Source organism: Notamacropus eugenii, chromosome 5 (assembly GCF_028372415.1).
Source record: "Notamacropus eugenii isolate mMacEug1 chromosome 5, mMacEug1.pri_v2, whole genome shotgun sequence".
Classification (NCBI taxonomy): Eukaryota; Metazoa; Chordata; class Mammalia; order Diprotodontia; family Macropodidae; genus Notamacropus; species Notamacropus eugenii.
Window position 1 is genome coordinate 262,679,832 of NC_092876.1, and position 15,336 is coordinate 262,695,167.

At 39.1% G+C, this 15,336-nt stretch overlaps 1 pseudogene; it reads right to left on the bottom strand.

Annotated features, from left to right (window-relative positions):
- Positions 1-3,118: 3,118 nt before the first annotated feature.
- Positions 3,119-9,636, bottom strand: LOC140509138 (small ribosomal subunit protein uS2-like; annotated as a pseudogene).
- Between the last annotated feature and the right edge of the window lie 5,700 nt (positions 9,637-15,336).

Below are 15,336 nucleotides of genomic sequence, written 5' to 3' on the forward strand. Positions count from 1 at the left end.
AAATTGTCTTCAAAACTATGTTAGAAATTGATTCAAACTCATAAAAGTCAGAAGCATTCCCCAATTGATAAATGGTCAAAGAATATGAACAGACAACTTTCAGTGGAAGAAGTGCCACATTCATGTGAAAAAAATGCTCAAAATCTTCAATAATTCGATTCATTCAAATTCAATCAGCATGATTTTACTACAGACAGTTCATTCCAGAATAACTTTACTAATTTTTTTTGTTGGTGTGATGGGAAGAATATCAAATCCCTTCTCCCCACACAAATTAAGCAGGGTTTTTCTTAAAAATGTATCTCTGCCATCCTGAAGAATTGGTTGATACAGGGATTAAAGGTTCAGGCTATTGACATCATTTTCTCCTCATCTGAGTACAAAAAAAGCTCCAAGGAACTGCTGGTGCTCACTCAGGTTCTCTCAGTGGACAAGTCCAGCAAGGAAGCTTCCTTTACTCAGATGCATAACTTCAAAATGTCCTCAATTCGTATGGTATTGAATGGTCTTCTCCCACTGTGGCTAAGTAAATCTCCTGCTGTTAACTTTTGAATGACCTTTGAGTGTCTCCTTTTATTCCAGTATTGAACCTAAATTACCAGGGGACTAGCCTGGTTCAAGCCCATCTCAGAACAGCAGATCCCCTTGTGGACCAAAATATTTGATGAAGTCTTAAATTCTGTTTTTTAGGAAAGATAAAGAGATGTGGGAGAGATTATAATATAACATTTTGGTTATTAAGAGAAATATTTATTTTGGTTCCTTATGCTTAAAGTTTGAATATATTTTCTCATTGCTCATTACAAATGCAAACTCAGGACTATCAACCAACCAAGTTAGTCAGGCCTTGGTTCTATTCTCAATGATATCATAAATTAGTTGGATGATTTAAATTGGTGGTGTCAGACTCAACTAATTAACAGATTCTTAGGTTTCATATTTATTTAGAAAAACACAAATGTGTTGTACTATATTTTTATTTATTTTTGTTAAACATATCCCAATTATATTTTAATCTGATTGATCTATGTCTGCTTGAGGATAATGGGGGTGTGGGGAGGGTGAGTATTGAGTCTGACACCTCTAATCTAGGGCAAGTCCCTTAATCTCTCTGTGCCCATTTCCTTATCTTGTTTAAATATTTTCTTATTTTCCAAAAAAACTATTTTGCTTTACATCAATTTGATATATCCCTTACCCTTTTTCACCCATAATGCCATACATTGTAGCACATATTTAAAAAAGAAAGAGGGAAAAACAGTACAAGAAAGCTAACCAACAAACAATTACCAAGCATTTTTTTTTTCGTTCACTCACCTTCTACTTACTCCTACCCACTGGGCTAAAAGAGAGAAAGAATAAGTGAATCAATTTAGCTAGTATCATCATTTTTACTACATTGACTCAATCTACCCATGAGAAATTACTGTTTCTCTACTTAGGTCTTCCTTTACTTGCATAGCTTTACAGTTGTATTAATACAGTTCTTATATTTCTGTATCTTGGTAAATACATTCCTAATAATGAAGATAGAATCAGAATTAATTGATTAGATATACCCAAACAGTAGGCAATATTTAAATATCATAGCAGAAGGAAGTGTCTAATAGAATGCCTCAATAATCTGCACCTTGATTTGTAATGTTCAACATTTTTGTCAGTGACAGATTAGTGTCTAAATGGAATCCTTATCACATTTTTTCTCTCCTCCCCAGCTCCTGACCTCATAATGAGACTTCAACATAGTTATGACTCTTCCTCAAGCAACCAAATCATTTGTTTCCTCACCCTACAGTAGTAAGGTAGGGAACTGGGCCTTTAGACTCAGAAATCAGGAGGACCTCCAATCCAGCCTCAAACACTTACTGGGTAACCCTGGCCAAATCACTTAATCTGTTTGTCTCAATTTCTCAACTGTAAAATAGAGATATTATTTACCTCCCAGAGTTGTTACGAGTATAAGATGAGACAATATTTGTAAAAACAGAAAATTCTTTGCCTTATACCTGGCACCATATAAATGCTGATTTCCTTTCCTTCCCCCTTTCCTAATCACTTCCCATGGCCTGTCCTTCCACTTCACCTTAACTGCATGCAAAGTTTGTCATACTCTTGCACTTGTCATCATCCATTTATGCACCACTGCCATGTTCAAAAACTCTGAAATTCTATTATTGAACCACAATTTATAGTCTTTCTACCTCTCTCTCTCTTCTGATACTAAACTTATTCCATCCACACTGTGTCCTGCAATCCTTCAAACCCTCAGTTCTCTCCTATGCCATCACTCTTATAGTAGTTACTTTTTTCATATTTTCCCCACTGACACACACATTCAATTCAACATGATCTTCTTTGGAGTACCTGGTCTCCTTATATAGCACCCATTGCACTCTGACAATATTCAGGCTTGGATTACTCCTAATCTCATGTTTTTGCTTATACACATATGATGCTGAAATAAGATGGAGGAAATCACAGAATACATTGTCTAGATCCACTAGAAGTTTATATTACGTAATCATAACTGGGCCTTCACTGCTGCTAGTTAATACTTCCACAACTCCCTTATCAACTCACTAATGTCACTTTCTAAGTGGCTCTTTCAAACCTCTTTATTCCTCTTTAAACTTCCCATCACCCCTCCCCACCATATACTGCCCTCTCAGATGGAAATCTTCCTTCATATTTTATGGAAAAATGAGACTATTCACAAAGAGCTCCCTCTTCTTCCCTAATCCTCATCTTATGTTTCTCACATACCTTCTGCCATTATCTCTTCCTTTATTTCTGTATCAGAAAAAAAAAAAAACAAAGCCCTAAGACTTAAACCAAGACAAATTTCTTTACCTGTACAAGTGATTCCATTCCATCCTGACTCCAACATATTATTAATCCCTCTGTCATCCCTATTCTCACTTATATTCAATCTTTCCCTGTCAATGTACTGCTTGCAAACATTTCCACATACTCAAAAACATCTTCAATTGATTCTTTCACCCTCTCTAAATATTATTCTGTATCTCTTCTGGTTTTTAATTTTTTTGTAAGAAAACAATTTTTATTTTCCATCAGTATTTTCCCAACACTCGGAAAATTTGAACATCTGGGGTAAAACTTAAGACCACTCTGTGGTAGATCATACCCACTCAGTGGCCTGAGTAGTAGGAGATGCATACCAATCCTCAGTAGCTGGCTGACTACTCCAGTCTTCAAGAGGGAATTGCTGAATGGGCAGAAATAGCACCTGTACTCCCTAGAACCAATCGGCCACCTCTGGTTGAACAGCAGTGAATTCTGGTGTGGGGGCACTCCATTCATCCTGAAATTCCTCCTGTCACTACTCTCTCAACTGCAGCCTGCTCTTCCTTTTCAATCTCCTCTGGGTTCTCGTAGAAATAATGATTAGGCAAAACTTTCTATGGTGTTCATAGGAGATGGTAGCACACATACATAGGACTTCATGGACCAGCATCCATCACATTGGATCCACCAAGTGAGCTTCCTTGTTGTTACATGGAATGACAATGCCCATATAGTTAAGTGAGGAATCTGTGTTGTATAGTGCATTGATTGTGAGGTTAATATATGATGCTTCATTCAGAGGCTGGTGATCTACCCAAGGATCAGTGACCACAAAGAGGCTCCCTGAAAGCTCCCTGGATCTAGTTAGTGAGGTTTCCAGTGTAAAATGTCCAATGATGCCTGTGGTGCAGTGGCAGCAGCAAATTGCAGCTTGCTGGCCACTGTTCTTAGATGACATGACACTAACGTCAGCTGGATTTTCAATGCTAACAATGGCACGAGTGGCAAGGAGGACCTTTTCCCAGTTCTCTTCAAGTAATGATGTATAGGATGCCATCACTCTTTCTTTTGTAGATATGCTTTTCCATCTGGAAGTTCAAATTGGAAGATGGAAGAATAGAAAGATGCATATACTCAAGCGCTTTGCCCACAGCCCACAAAATTCCTGTAAAAATGACTGCCAACAAATTCTAGAACAGCAGAAGCCACAGAACAACAGAGTGAAAGAGATTTCCAGCCAAAGGTAACCTGGAAGGCTTCCAGGAAAGGTCTATCCCATGGGACTCTGAGCTGAGCAGAGCCCAGCTCTGGCTGTGCAGCACTGGGAGGAACAGGGGCAGAACAGGCCTCCAGGGCAGAATCCCCAGCAGGGAGGATCCAAGATTCCTCAACCCACAAGTGAAAAAAAAAACCTTCAAAGGTCAGTGTGGGAGGGGAGCAGGGATCCCCCCAGCACCAGCCCCAGGCAGCAGCGGAGGCAGTGGCTGCAGTAGTAGCAGCAACAGCAGGTGGCAGGCAGCTATGGTGGCCATGGAAATAGCCTGGGTCCATTGTCCAGGTGGCTCAGCTTAAAGTCTCTGGAGGAATTGAGCAGCTGATCTGAACCTCAGCCCTCAGTAGTGGCCCTGCTCCCACCCAAAGCCCCTGGGGGAATTGAGCAGCTGATCTGAATCCCAGTCCTGAGCATTGCCCTGGGGGGAGGAGGAGCACTGGGAGTCTCCTCTTGACATAGGATTCAGAAGTCAAGTAACTGGCTGGGAAAATGCTCAAAAAGAAGAAAAAAAATAAGACCATAGAAGGTTATGTTCTTGGTGAACAGGTACTTCCTTCCATCCTTTCAGATGAGGAAAAACAATGCATACTGTCAGAGGAAGTCAAGGCTTGTGTCTCCAGTACCTCCAAAATGAATATAAAATAGGCTCAGGCCCATAGAAGCACTTAAAAAGCAAGTTAGCAGCCTGCTAAAGGAGAATAAAAAAAAAAATGCTGAGGAAAATAACACCTTTAAAATAGGCTAACTCAATTGGAAAAAGAGGTCCCAAAATTCAATGAGGAAAAGAAGGCTTTAAAAAGCAGAATTAGGCAAATGGAAAAGAAGGTTCAAAAGCTCACTGAATGAAATAGTTCTTTAAAAATGAGAGTGGAGCTCAGGGATGCTAACAACTATGAGATAAACCAAGGAGTTATTATATAACAAAACCAAAAGATAAAAAAAGTAGAAGATAATGCAAACATCTCATTGGAAAAAAAACAACTGACCTGGAAAATACATCCAGGAGAGACAGTGATCAAAAAAAGAGCCTAGATATTATCTTTCATGAAATTATCAAGGAAAACTACCCTGACATTCTAGAACCAGAGGGCAAAATAAATATTGAAAGAGTCCACCCATCACCTCCTGAAAGAGATCCGAAAATAAAAACTCCTAGGAATATTGTAGCCAAATTCCAGAGTTCTGAAGTCAAGGAGAAAATATTGCAAGCTGCTAGAAAGAAACAATTTGAGTATTGAGGAAATACAATCAGGATAGCGCATTAAGGGATACATTAAAGGATCAAAGAGCTTGGAATATGACATTCCAGAAGTCAAAGGAACTAGGATTAAAACCAAGAATCACCTACCCAGCAAAAATGAGTATAATATTTTAAGGGAATAAATGCTCATTCAATGAAATAGAAGACTTTCAAGTATTCTTGATGAAAAGACCAGAACTGAAGAGAAAATCTGACTTTCAAACACAAAAATCAAGAGAAGTATTGAAAGGTAAACAGGAAAGAGAAATCATAAAGGATTTTCTAAAGCTGAACTATTTACATTCCTACATGGAAAGGCAATATTTATAACTCTTGAGACTTTTCTCAGTATTTGGGTAGGTGGAGAGATTATATACACACACACACACACACACACACACACGCATAAACAGAGAGTACAGGTTGAGTTGAATCAGAAGAGCTTATATCAATAAAATAAAATTAAGGGATGAGAGAGGAAAATATTGGGAGGAGAAGGGGAGAAATGGAATGGGGCAGACTATCACTCATAGAAGAGAAAAGAAAAATCTTTTTCTTTTTTTTTTTTTTGTGGTTATTTTCTTTATTTTTTATTAACATTCCATATTTTAAGCTCTCTTCCATTCTTAATGTTCTGTGTTCTGTATACATTCTTTTTTTTTTATTAAACTTTTAATTTTGGGTTACAAATTTTCTCCCCTTTCCCCCCCCCAGACCCAAGTTTTCTAATTGCCCCTGTGACCTATCTGCTCTCTCCCCTATCCTCCCTCCCTGCCCTTGTCTCCGTCTTCTCTTTTGTCCTGTAGGGCCGGATAGCTTTCTTGACCCCTTAACCTGTGTTTCTTGTTACCCAGTGGTAAGAACATTACACTTGGTCCTAACACTTTGAGATCCAACTTCTTTAGCTCCCTCCCTCTCTACCCCTTCCCCTTGGAAGAAAGGCAGTTCAATATAGGCCATATCTGTTTAGTTTTGCAAATGATTTCCATACTAGTTGTGTTGTATAAGACTAACTATATTTTCCTCCATCCTGTCCTGTCCCCCATTACTTCCATTTTCTTATGGTTCTTTCCCTCCCCGTGAGTGTCAACCTCGTATTGCATTCTCCTCCCCATGCCCTCTCCTCTATCCTCCCCCCCTTCCTGCTTGTGCCCCTGTCCCCCACTCTCCTGTATTATGAGATAGGTTTTCCTATCAGAATGAGTGTGCATTATATTCTTTCCTTTAGTGGAATGTGATGAGAGTAGATCTCATGTTTATCTCTTGCCTCCCCTCTTTATCCCATCACTAATAAGTCATTTGCTTGCCTCTTTTATGAGAGATAATTTGCCCCATATAACTTCTCCCTTTCTCCTCCCAATATTTCTCTCTCACTGCTTGATTTCATTTTTTTTTTTTAGTATATGATCCCATCCTCTTCAATTCACTCTGTGCACTCTGTCTCTATGTATGTGTGCGTGTGTGCATGTGTGTGTGTGTGTACTCTCACCCAGTGCTCAGATACTGAAATGTTTCAAGAGTTATAAATATTGTCTTTCCATGTAGGAATGTAAACAGTTCAACTTTAGTAAGTCCCTTATGATTTCTCTCTGCTGTTCGCCTTCCTATGGTTCTCTTCATTCTTGTGTTAGAAAGTCAAATTTTCTTTCCATCTCTGGTCTTTTCATCAGGAAAATTTGAAAGTCTTCTATTTCATTGAAAGACCATTTTTTCTCCTGAAGTATTATAGTCAGTTTTGCTGGGTAGGTGATTCTTGGCTTCAGTCCTAGTTCCTTTGACCTCCAGAATATCCTATTCCATTCCCTTCTATCCCTCAATGTAGAAGGTGCCAGATCCTGTACTACCCTGATTATATTTCCACAATACTTGAATTGTTTATTTCTAGCTGCTTGCAATATCTTCTCCTTCACCTGGGAACTCTGGAATTTGGCCACAATGCTCCTAGGAGTTTCTCTTTTCGGATCTCTTTCATGCGGTGTTCTGCAGATTCCTTGAATATTTATTTTGCCTTCTGGTTCTAGAATCTCAGGGCAGTTTTCCTTGATAATTTCATGGAGGATGATGTCTAGGCTCTTCTTCTGATCATGGTTTTCAGGTAGACCCAGAATTTTTACATTGTCTCTCCTGATTCTATTTTCCAGGTCAGTTGCTTTTCCAATAAGATATTTCACATTATCTTCCATTTTTCGAATCTGCGCGGTATGTTCTGAGATATCTGTCTTTCTCGAAAAGTCCAAAGTTTCCATCTGTACCATTCCAGATTTGAGAGATCTATTTTCTTCAGTAAGCTTTTGAATCTCCTTTTCCATTTGGTTAATTCTGCTTTTGAAAGCATTCTTCTCCTCATTGGCCCCTTGCACCTCCCTTGCCAGCTGAGTTAGGCTAGTTCTCAAGGTGCCAATTTCTTCAAGATTTTTTTGGTTCTCCTTTACCAGGGAGTTGATCTGTTTTTCATGCTTCTCCCTTATCCCTCTCATTTCCCTTCCCAGTCTTTCCTTCACCTCTCTAACTTGATTTTCAAAATTCCTCTTGAGCTCTTCCATGGCCCGAGCCCATTGGGTGGGCTGGGGCACAGAGTCCTCGATTTCTGTGTCTTTGCCTGATGGCAAGCCTTGTTCCTCCCCATCAGAAAGGAAGGGAGGAAGTGATTTTTCTCCAATAAAGTACCCTTCAATAGTTTTATTTCTTTTCCCTTTTCTTGGCATTGTCTCCACCTAGTGGCCTGACCTCTGAATGTTCTCCTCACACCCACCTCGCCTCCTGGTCCTCCCAGCCAGTGTTTGGGGACTGAGATTCAAATGCTGCTTCCCGCCTTAGGATTTTTGGTGGGGTCAGGGCTGTTATTCAGTGTTAAATTAGGCTCAGGTGCTGAGGTCAGGGGCAGGGCCGCCTCTCTGGCTCAATTCCCTCAGGGGGTTTATACACAGACCTTCCACAATGGATCCAGGCTCCCGCTCGTTTAGGGAGCCCCCGTCCGCAGCCGCCTCTCAGCCCCCACTTCCCGGGGGGGGCCAAGCTATGGGAGCACTCCACTCCCCTCTCAACCCGCCAAAGAGACTCTCTCACCTACCCCCGTCAGTCACCTGTTGGTGGGGGGGCCCGTGCTGCTGCTGAAGATCCCGACTCCGGATCCCTCTCAGAACTTTGTGTCTCAGGAGCCGTGGCCACCGTCGCCGCCGCAGGTCTGGGCTGGGCACCTTGTCTGCAGCGCAACAGACCTTTTGCGAGAGGTTTGCAGGTCCCTCTGTGGGTGGGGGGACCCGCGTGGCCGCTGGATCTCTTTCCCACGGTGTTGCTGCCGCGGCAGGGCTGCTCTCCTCTTCCCGCCCTAGCGCCCAGTCCCTGGCGCGAAGGTCCCCCCCGAGAGGTTTGCAGGTCTCTCCGGAACAGAAATCTCCCTCGCGCCAATATTCCGTGGTCTCTGGGTGTAGAATTCGCCCTGGGTTAGTCCCCTCTGCCGTTCTGTGGTTTGTGGGTTCAGAGCTACGTGTATGTGCGTCTTTCTACTTCGCCATCTTGGCTCCGCCCCGAAAAATCTTTTTCAATGGAGGGGATAAGGGAGGAGGTGAGAGGGAAAAGATGAAGCTTACTCTCTTCACATATGGGGTAAGGAGGGAATAACATGCTCACTAAATTTGGTATGAAAATCTATCTTAAACTACAGGAAAGTAGGGGAGAAGGGGACAAGTGGGGTGAGGTGGATGATAGAAGGGAGGGCAAATGGGGGAAGTGAGTAACTTTTAGAAAGGGACAAATTCAAATGAGAGAATAGAAAAAAAAGAGGGTACAGGGTAGGATGGAGAGCAATATAGTTAGTCTTACACAACATGGATATGATGGAAGTCTTTTGCAAAATGACACATATATAGCCTGTATTGAAATGCTTGCCTTCTCAGTGGGAATGGGTGGGGAGTGAGGGAAGGACAGAAATTGGAGTTCAAAGTATTAGAAACGAATGTTGGGAATTGTTTTTTGCATATAACTGGGAAATAAGAAATATAGGTAATGTGGTATAGAAATTTATCTTGTCCTACAAAAAAGAGAGAAGAAGGGGATAAGGGAAAGGTGGGGTGTGATAGAAGGTAGGACATATTGAGGGAAGGGGTTATCAGAATGCAAGGTGTTATGGGATCAGGAGAGTGGAGAGATGGGGAGAAAAATTGGAACTCAAAATTTTGTGGAAATGAATGTCGAAATCTAAAAATAAATAAACTATTTTAAAAAAAGAAGTCAAATTGGCACTCCCCAAATGAGTTGCTGCAGCAATGAATTTGAGGACATCCTTCTTCATTTGCAAGACATCTAAGGTTCCAGACATTGTGAAAGTTTCCTTTTAAAGTTATAATTGAAATCAAGAACAACATCATGTAAAACTTTCTTCTGATTATCATGGATAGTCTCTACTGTTTTTTTGTTTGTTTGTTTGTTTTGTTTAGTTTTGCTTTTTGTGGCAAAACTCTTTGAGAAGACCACCTACAATCAATATCTCCACTTCCTTCCCCTTGCTCTCTTCCTAATCCCCTACAGTTGGGCTTCTTATCTCATTGATATCCTTTCTATGTTGTTTTCTTGTCTTTCACTGTTATGTTACTCTAATTCATGTCCTGCATGAGAAATTTGGAACTATGCCCAAAGAGTTACAAAAATGTACATATTCTCTGACTCAGCAATGTCATTTCTATGTCTGTATCCCAAAGAGATCATAAAAATGGGAAAATTTCTCACATGCACAAAAATACTTACAGCAGCTCTTTTTGTGGTGGCCAAGAACTGGAAATCAAGCGAATGCCCATCAATTGGGGAATGGCTAAACAAGTTGTGGATATATGGAATACTTTTGTACTATAAGAAAAGATGAACAGTGGAACTTCAGAAAAACCTGGAAAGACTTATATGAACTGATGCTGAGTGAAATGAGCATAACCAGGAGAACATTATAGCCACAGTGTTAGAGGACTATTTTTGATAGACTAAGCCCTTTACAGCAATGCAAGGACCTAAAACATTACCAAAGATCTCGTGATGCAAAATGCCATCCACATCCAGCGAAACAGTTATAGAGTCAGAACGCAGAATGAAGCAGCCTATTTTCTCTTGTGCTGTTTTGTTTTGTTTTATTTTTTTTTTCTCATGGTTTCTCCCATTCGTTTTAATTCTTCTATGTAACATCACTAATATGAAAAAGTGTTTAAGAAGAATGTATGTGTCAAACCCATACAAGATTGCATTCTATCTCAAGGGGGGAGGGGGAAGGAGGGGAAGAAAATTTAAAATATATGGAAGTGATCATTGAAAACTGAAAAGAAATAAATTGATTAAATTAAAAAAAATAATAGATAGCAAAAAAAAAAAAATCAAGTATACCTACCAACTGGGAGTATTCTTCAGAGCTTTGTTTTTTTGTCCCTCTTCTCATCTCCCACTATACTACTTTACTTGGTGATCTTGTCAGCTTCAGTGGTTTTAATTATCATCTCTATTCTAATGATTTTCAAACCTACCTCTTCTGTACTAATCTCTCTGCTGACCTCTAATCTTGTATCTTTACCAGACTTTTATGCATCTCAAACAGGAAGACTAGTAAACGACTTAAACTCAGTGCTATCCAAAATTGAATTTGATATGTTTCCCCTTAAACTTTTCCCCTTTTCAAAATTTCCTTTTACTGTCAAGCTCATAGCCATCTCCCAGTCATCAAGGTTCATTACTGAGGCATCATTCCTGACTCCTCACTATTTCTCACCACTCTTCCTCCTTATAAAATCAATCAGTTGACAAGTCCTGTGCTTTTCATCTTTGTAACATCTTCTGAATAGTCTTCCTTCTCTTTTCTTATGCTGCTACCACCCTTGTGCAGGCCTTCATCATATCATGCATGGACCCTTGAAATAACATACTGGTTGATGTATTTGCCAGAAATAAATTCCAATTCATTCTACATTTAGCCACCAAAATGATGCTAAAGCTCAGGTATAGTGGCTCCTTATAACCTCCACAATGAAATAGAAATTATGTTTGGTATTCAGAGACTTTCAAACATTACCTCCCACCCCACTCCCAGCATAGCTTTCCAGTCATATTACACTTTAGTACTTGCACAAACAAAACAAATCTTCCCACAACAACCCCAACTGAGGAAGCTTTTTTGTTTTTTTCACAAACCTATGAACTTAAATAAGTTGGAATCTGTTTATAGCTAGATGGGACCCAATATATCACCCAGTCATCCAAACTCTTTATTTCGCGAAAGATGAAAGTGGAATTTTAAGTGATTTCCCTATTCACATAGGTATTAGTAGATAGAGCCAGGATTCACTCTCAAGTTCTCTGCTTCAAATTTGTGCTATACCATCTCACTATTATTTCCCATGAATATGTCATGTCCTCACCTAAGGGATTCTATTCTTGTCTCACAAGGAAAACAAAACAAAAAAAGAAATAAAAACAAAAATAACAAAATCTTAGCCTAAGATCTAAGTACAATTTGAGTACTTCCAATTGATTAGGTTCAAGCAGATTCTTAAACTATGAAATACATCCATCTCCGCCATAAGGAGTTCTCTTGTATACAAAAGAAATAGATATATGAAGGAAGGAAGGAAGGAAGGAAGGAAGGAAAGAAGGAAAGAAAGAAGGTTAAGAATGATGAAAATTTTTTTTTTAAAAATTGGAAACAGATTACAGAGGGCAATTTAAGCACAAATTAAGCTTGTTTAATATTAAAAAATATGGAGCTTACAACAGATTTGAACTCTAATGTCTTAATGTGATTGTTTAGTTCATTAAGCCACCATGCTACCTACATAAATCTCTTGTATATACTGGAATACACTGGAAAGAGCAAACAGCAACACTCATTACAATGATTTACTACAAAGCAAAAGGAGGTTTTCCTAAATCTCAGATGTACAGTCCACCCTGCATTACTGCACAGGGTTTTAATTTTTATTTTTTGTTTTTCCCTAACATTTTCCCATCTGAAATAAACATGAGGATACAGTCCATAAAAATGATGTGTTTTCTTTTTTAAAGGACATGCTTATCATAAACCAGCATGCTTCAGCATGAGGAGAGAGAGCATGGTTTCCATTTCCAACAAGAAAGGGGTAAACCACTTAGCCCTATTGTATTTATACCAAGCTTTGAAGAAATGGCAAAAGTTATTTTTATGGCCCTGTCAACAGAACAAAGATTTTAAAAAAAAGAATGAAAGAAAAAAATAAAGGAAGGAGAGAGGAGAGAGACTACTCCATGGACCTATGGAGGTTAGTGCCATTTCACCTATTTTTTTTTCTTTTTGTTTGATGGAAAATCTAGTAGCACTGTTCTCTTGGTAAAGAACTGCCATTATTATTTGGATGGTGGAATATTAGCTTCCTCTTTAAATTAAATTTGGCGTTAGAGTTTTGGGATATTCTTTCTCAATCTCGCTTTTCTCAGTGTTTCAAGATAAACACCTGCTGAAAGGTAATTTGAAAGAATAGGACAAATATTGTGTGAATTTCAGAATGGCCTTAATTTTCTCTTACACTTGAACTTTCATCACACCACTTCCCAAATTAGACACCTTCATTAGATCTCCTCTATACTTCATCATTCACTCTAAGTTCTAGCTAAATCAGACCACATTTCTGTTCATACATTTTATTCTCTTTATCTCCACCTCTGCATCTTCACTATGATGGTCCTGCACACATGAATTTATTGACTTCATCTATACCACAACTTCCAGTCCTCCACTCTTCAGTTATGTCCTAGGCCATACTGAATCAGCCACACTCTTCTCCTTTCCCTCTATAAACCCCTATGTGAACTAGATCAGTGATACATTTCCTCTTCTCTTGAGTCCCTGGTTCTCTTATCATATAACTGACTGTGTCCAGACAAGTCTCAGCTTTGAATTGCTACTAGCATCTGCTGTTGAATGAAGGTGGAGAAAATCACAAAACTATTCTACCTGGTTTATATTTATATAACCTAAACTGTGACCTCACCTCTTTTACGCAATGATTCTATATCTCCATACAGAGATATTCGCTATTCTAATCTCTACATTGGGTCTTTCAAGACTTTCTATTCCTATTTAAACTTCCCATACCTTCATTGTTTCAGGTGTGAACCTTGCCTCTGTTTTACTGAAAATAATTGGGGTCATTCCCAAATAACTCCCTCTTCTCCCCTCCCCCTAATCTCCTATCATTTGTATGCCTTAAATAGTATCTCCTCCTTCATCTCTGTCTCTCATAAAGAGGAACCCTGACTCCTTACCAAGGCAAACACCTCTTTCTACACAGGATCTCTATCTGTGGCAACTCCAACATATTGGTCCCTCCATCATTTACACTCTCATTTATCTTTAATCTCTCTCCATCTATATGTTGTTTCCCTACAAACACGCCCATATCCCTGCTAACTATCATCCTATATTTCTTCTTCTTTTTGTAATTAACTCCTATGGTTAATTCAACTCCTTGATAAAGCTATCTACAATACCTGACTTCACAGCATCTCCTTTCACTCTCTTCTTAACCTTTTACAATATTTCTTCTGAATTCTTCATTTCACTGAAATTGTTCTCTCCAAAGTTATCAATGATCTCTTAATTGTCAAATCCAATCATCCTTTTTCTCAATTCTCATTATTCTTGATCTCTCCACAGTATTTGACAGTGTTGATTACTTTCTTCTCCTTGATACACTCTTTTATCCAGGTTTTTGGGGCATTACTCTCTCATGGTTCTCCTCTTACTTGTCTGATCACTTTCTAATCTCCTTTGCTGGATCCTCAATTATCTCATGTCGACTAATATGGATGTCCTACAGAGCTCTGTCCAGAGCTCTCTTCTCTGCCTCTACTACTTCACGTTTCTCATGGAATTATCTTCACTATGCTGATGGTTCTTAGATATATATACCAAGCCCTAACCATTCTGCTGACCTCTAGTCTTACATCTTCAACAGTCTTTCAGACATTTTGACCTAGATGTCTAACAGTTATCTGAAATTTAACATGTCCAAAACTGAATTCATTTTATTTCTCTCAAAACACTTCAAATGTTCAAACTTCTCTCTTACAATCTATTACTATTGCTATCACAGGTACCATTATCCTCTAAATCTACCAGTCTTTTAACTTAGGCATCATCTTCAATTCTCACTAATTCACTTCCCCAAAGATGACCTTTTCTCAAGACTTAAGGATTTCACTTTTGAAACATCTCTTAAATTCCTCCTCTTCTCTCTTCTGAAGCCACTCTTCTGGTGCAGGCTTTCATAACTGCATGTCTAGATTTTTCCAATAGCCTACTACTTTGTCTGCCTGCCGCAAGTCTTATCCTACTCTATACTATCCTCCATTCAACACCCAACGTGCTTTTTCTGAAGCTCAAATCTGATAACTTTATCCTTCTATTCAAAGAACTTTAATGGCTCCCTATCACCTCAATCATCAAATACTAAATCTTCTTTTCATAGCCCAGCCTCTCCACCATTACCACATGCTTTTCCAGTCACCTTATACCTTATACCTCCCCCATGTACTCTTTGATCCAGTGACTCTGGCCCTGAGCTATTTCCCAAGCAAAACACATGATCTTTCAATTGCACTCATTTTCTTGGACTATCCTTCATTCCTGGAATGTTATGACTTCGCATCTGTACCTTCTGACTTTCCTGGTTTCTTTCAAATCCAAATGAAAATCTCGCCTTTCACAGGAAGACTTACCCTATCCTTCTTTTTGTTAATTATTTTCTATTTACCATGTATGTAACTCACTTGGGCATATTCATTTTCATGCTGTCTTCCCTCTTAGATTGTGGGTTCTTTGCATTTGTTTTTTTAGATTTTTGAGGATAGGGACTGTAATTATTTTTCAATTTTCTGTCCCTGGGAGGAAGTACGGAGATTTGGAAATGATAATAATAATAATAATTATTATTATTGGCATAGCTTTTTAATATGTTCATGAGTCATAATAGTAATAAGCACCTAACAAACATTTTGTAGATGAAAGAATCAA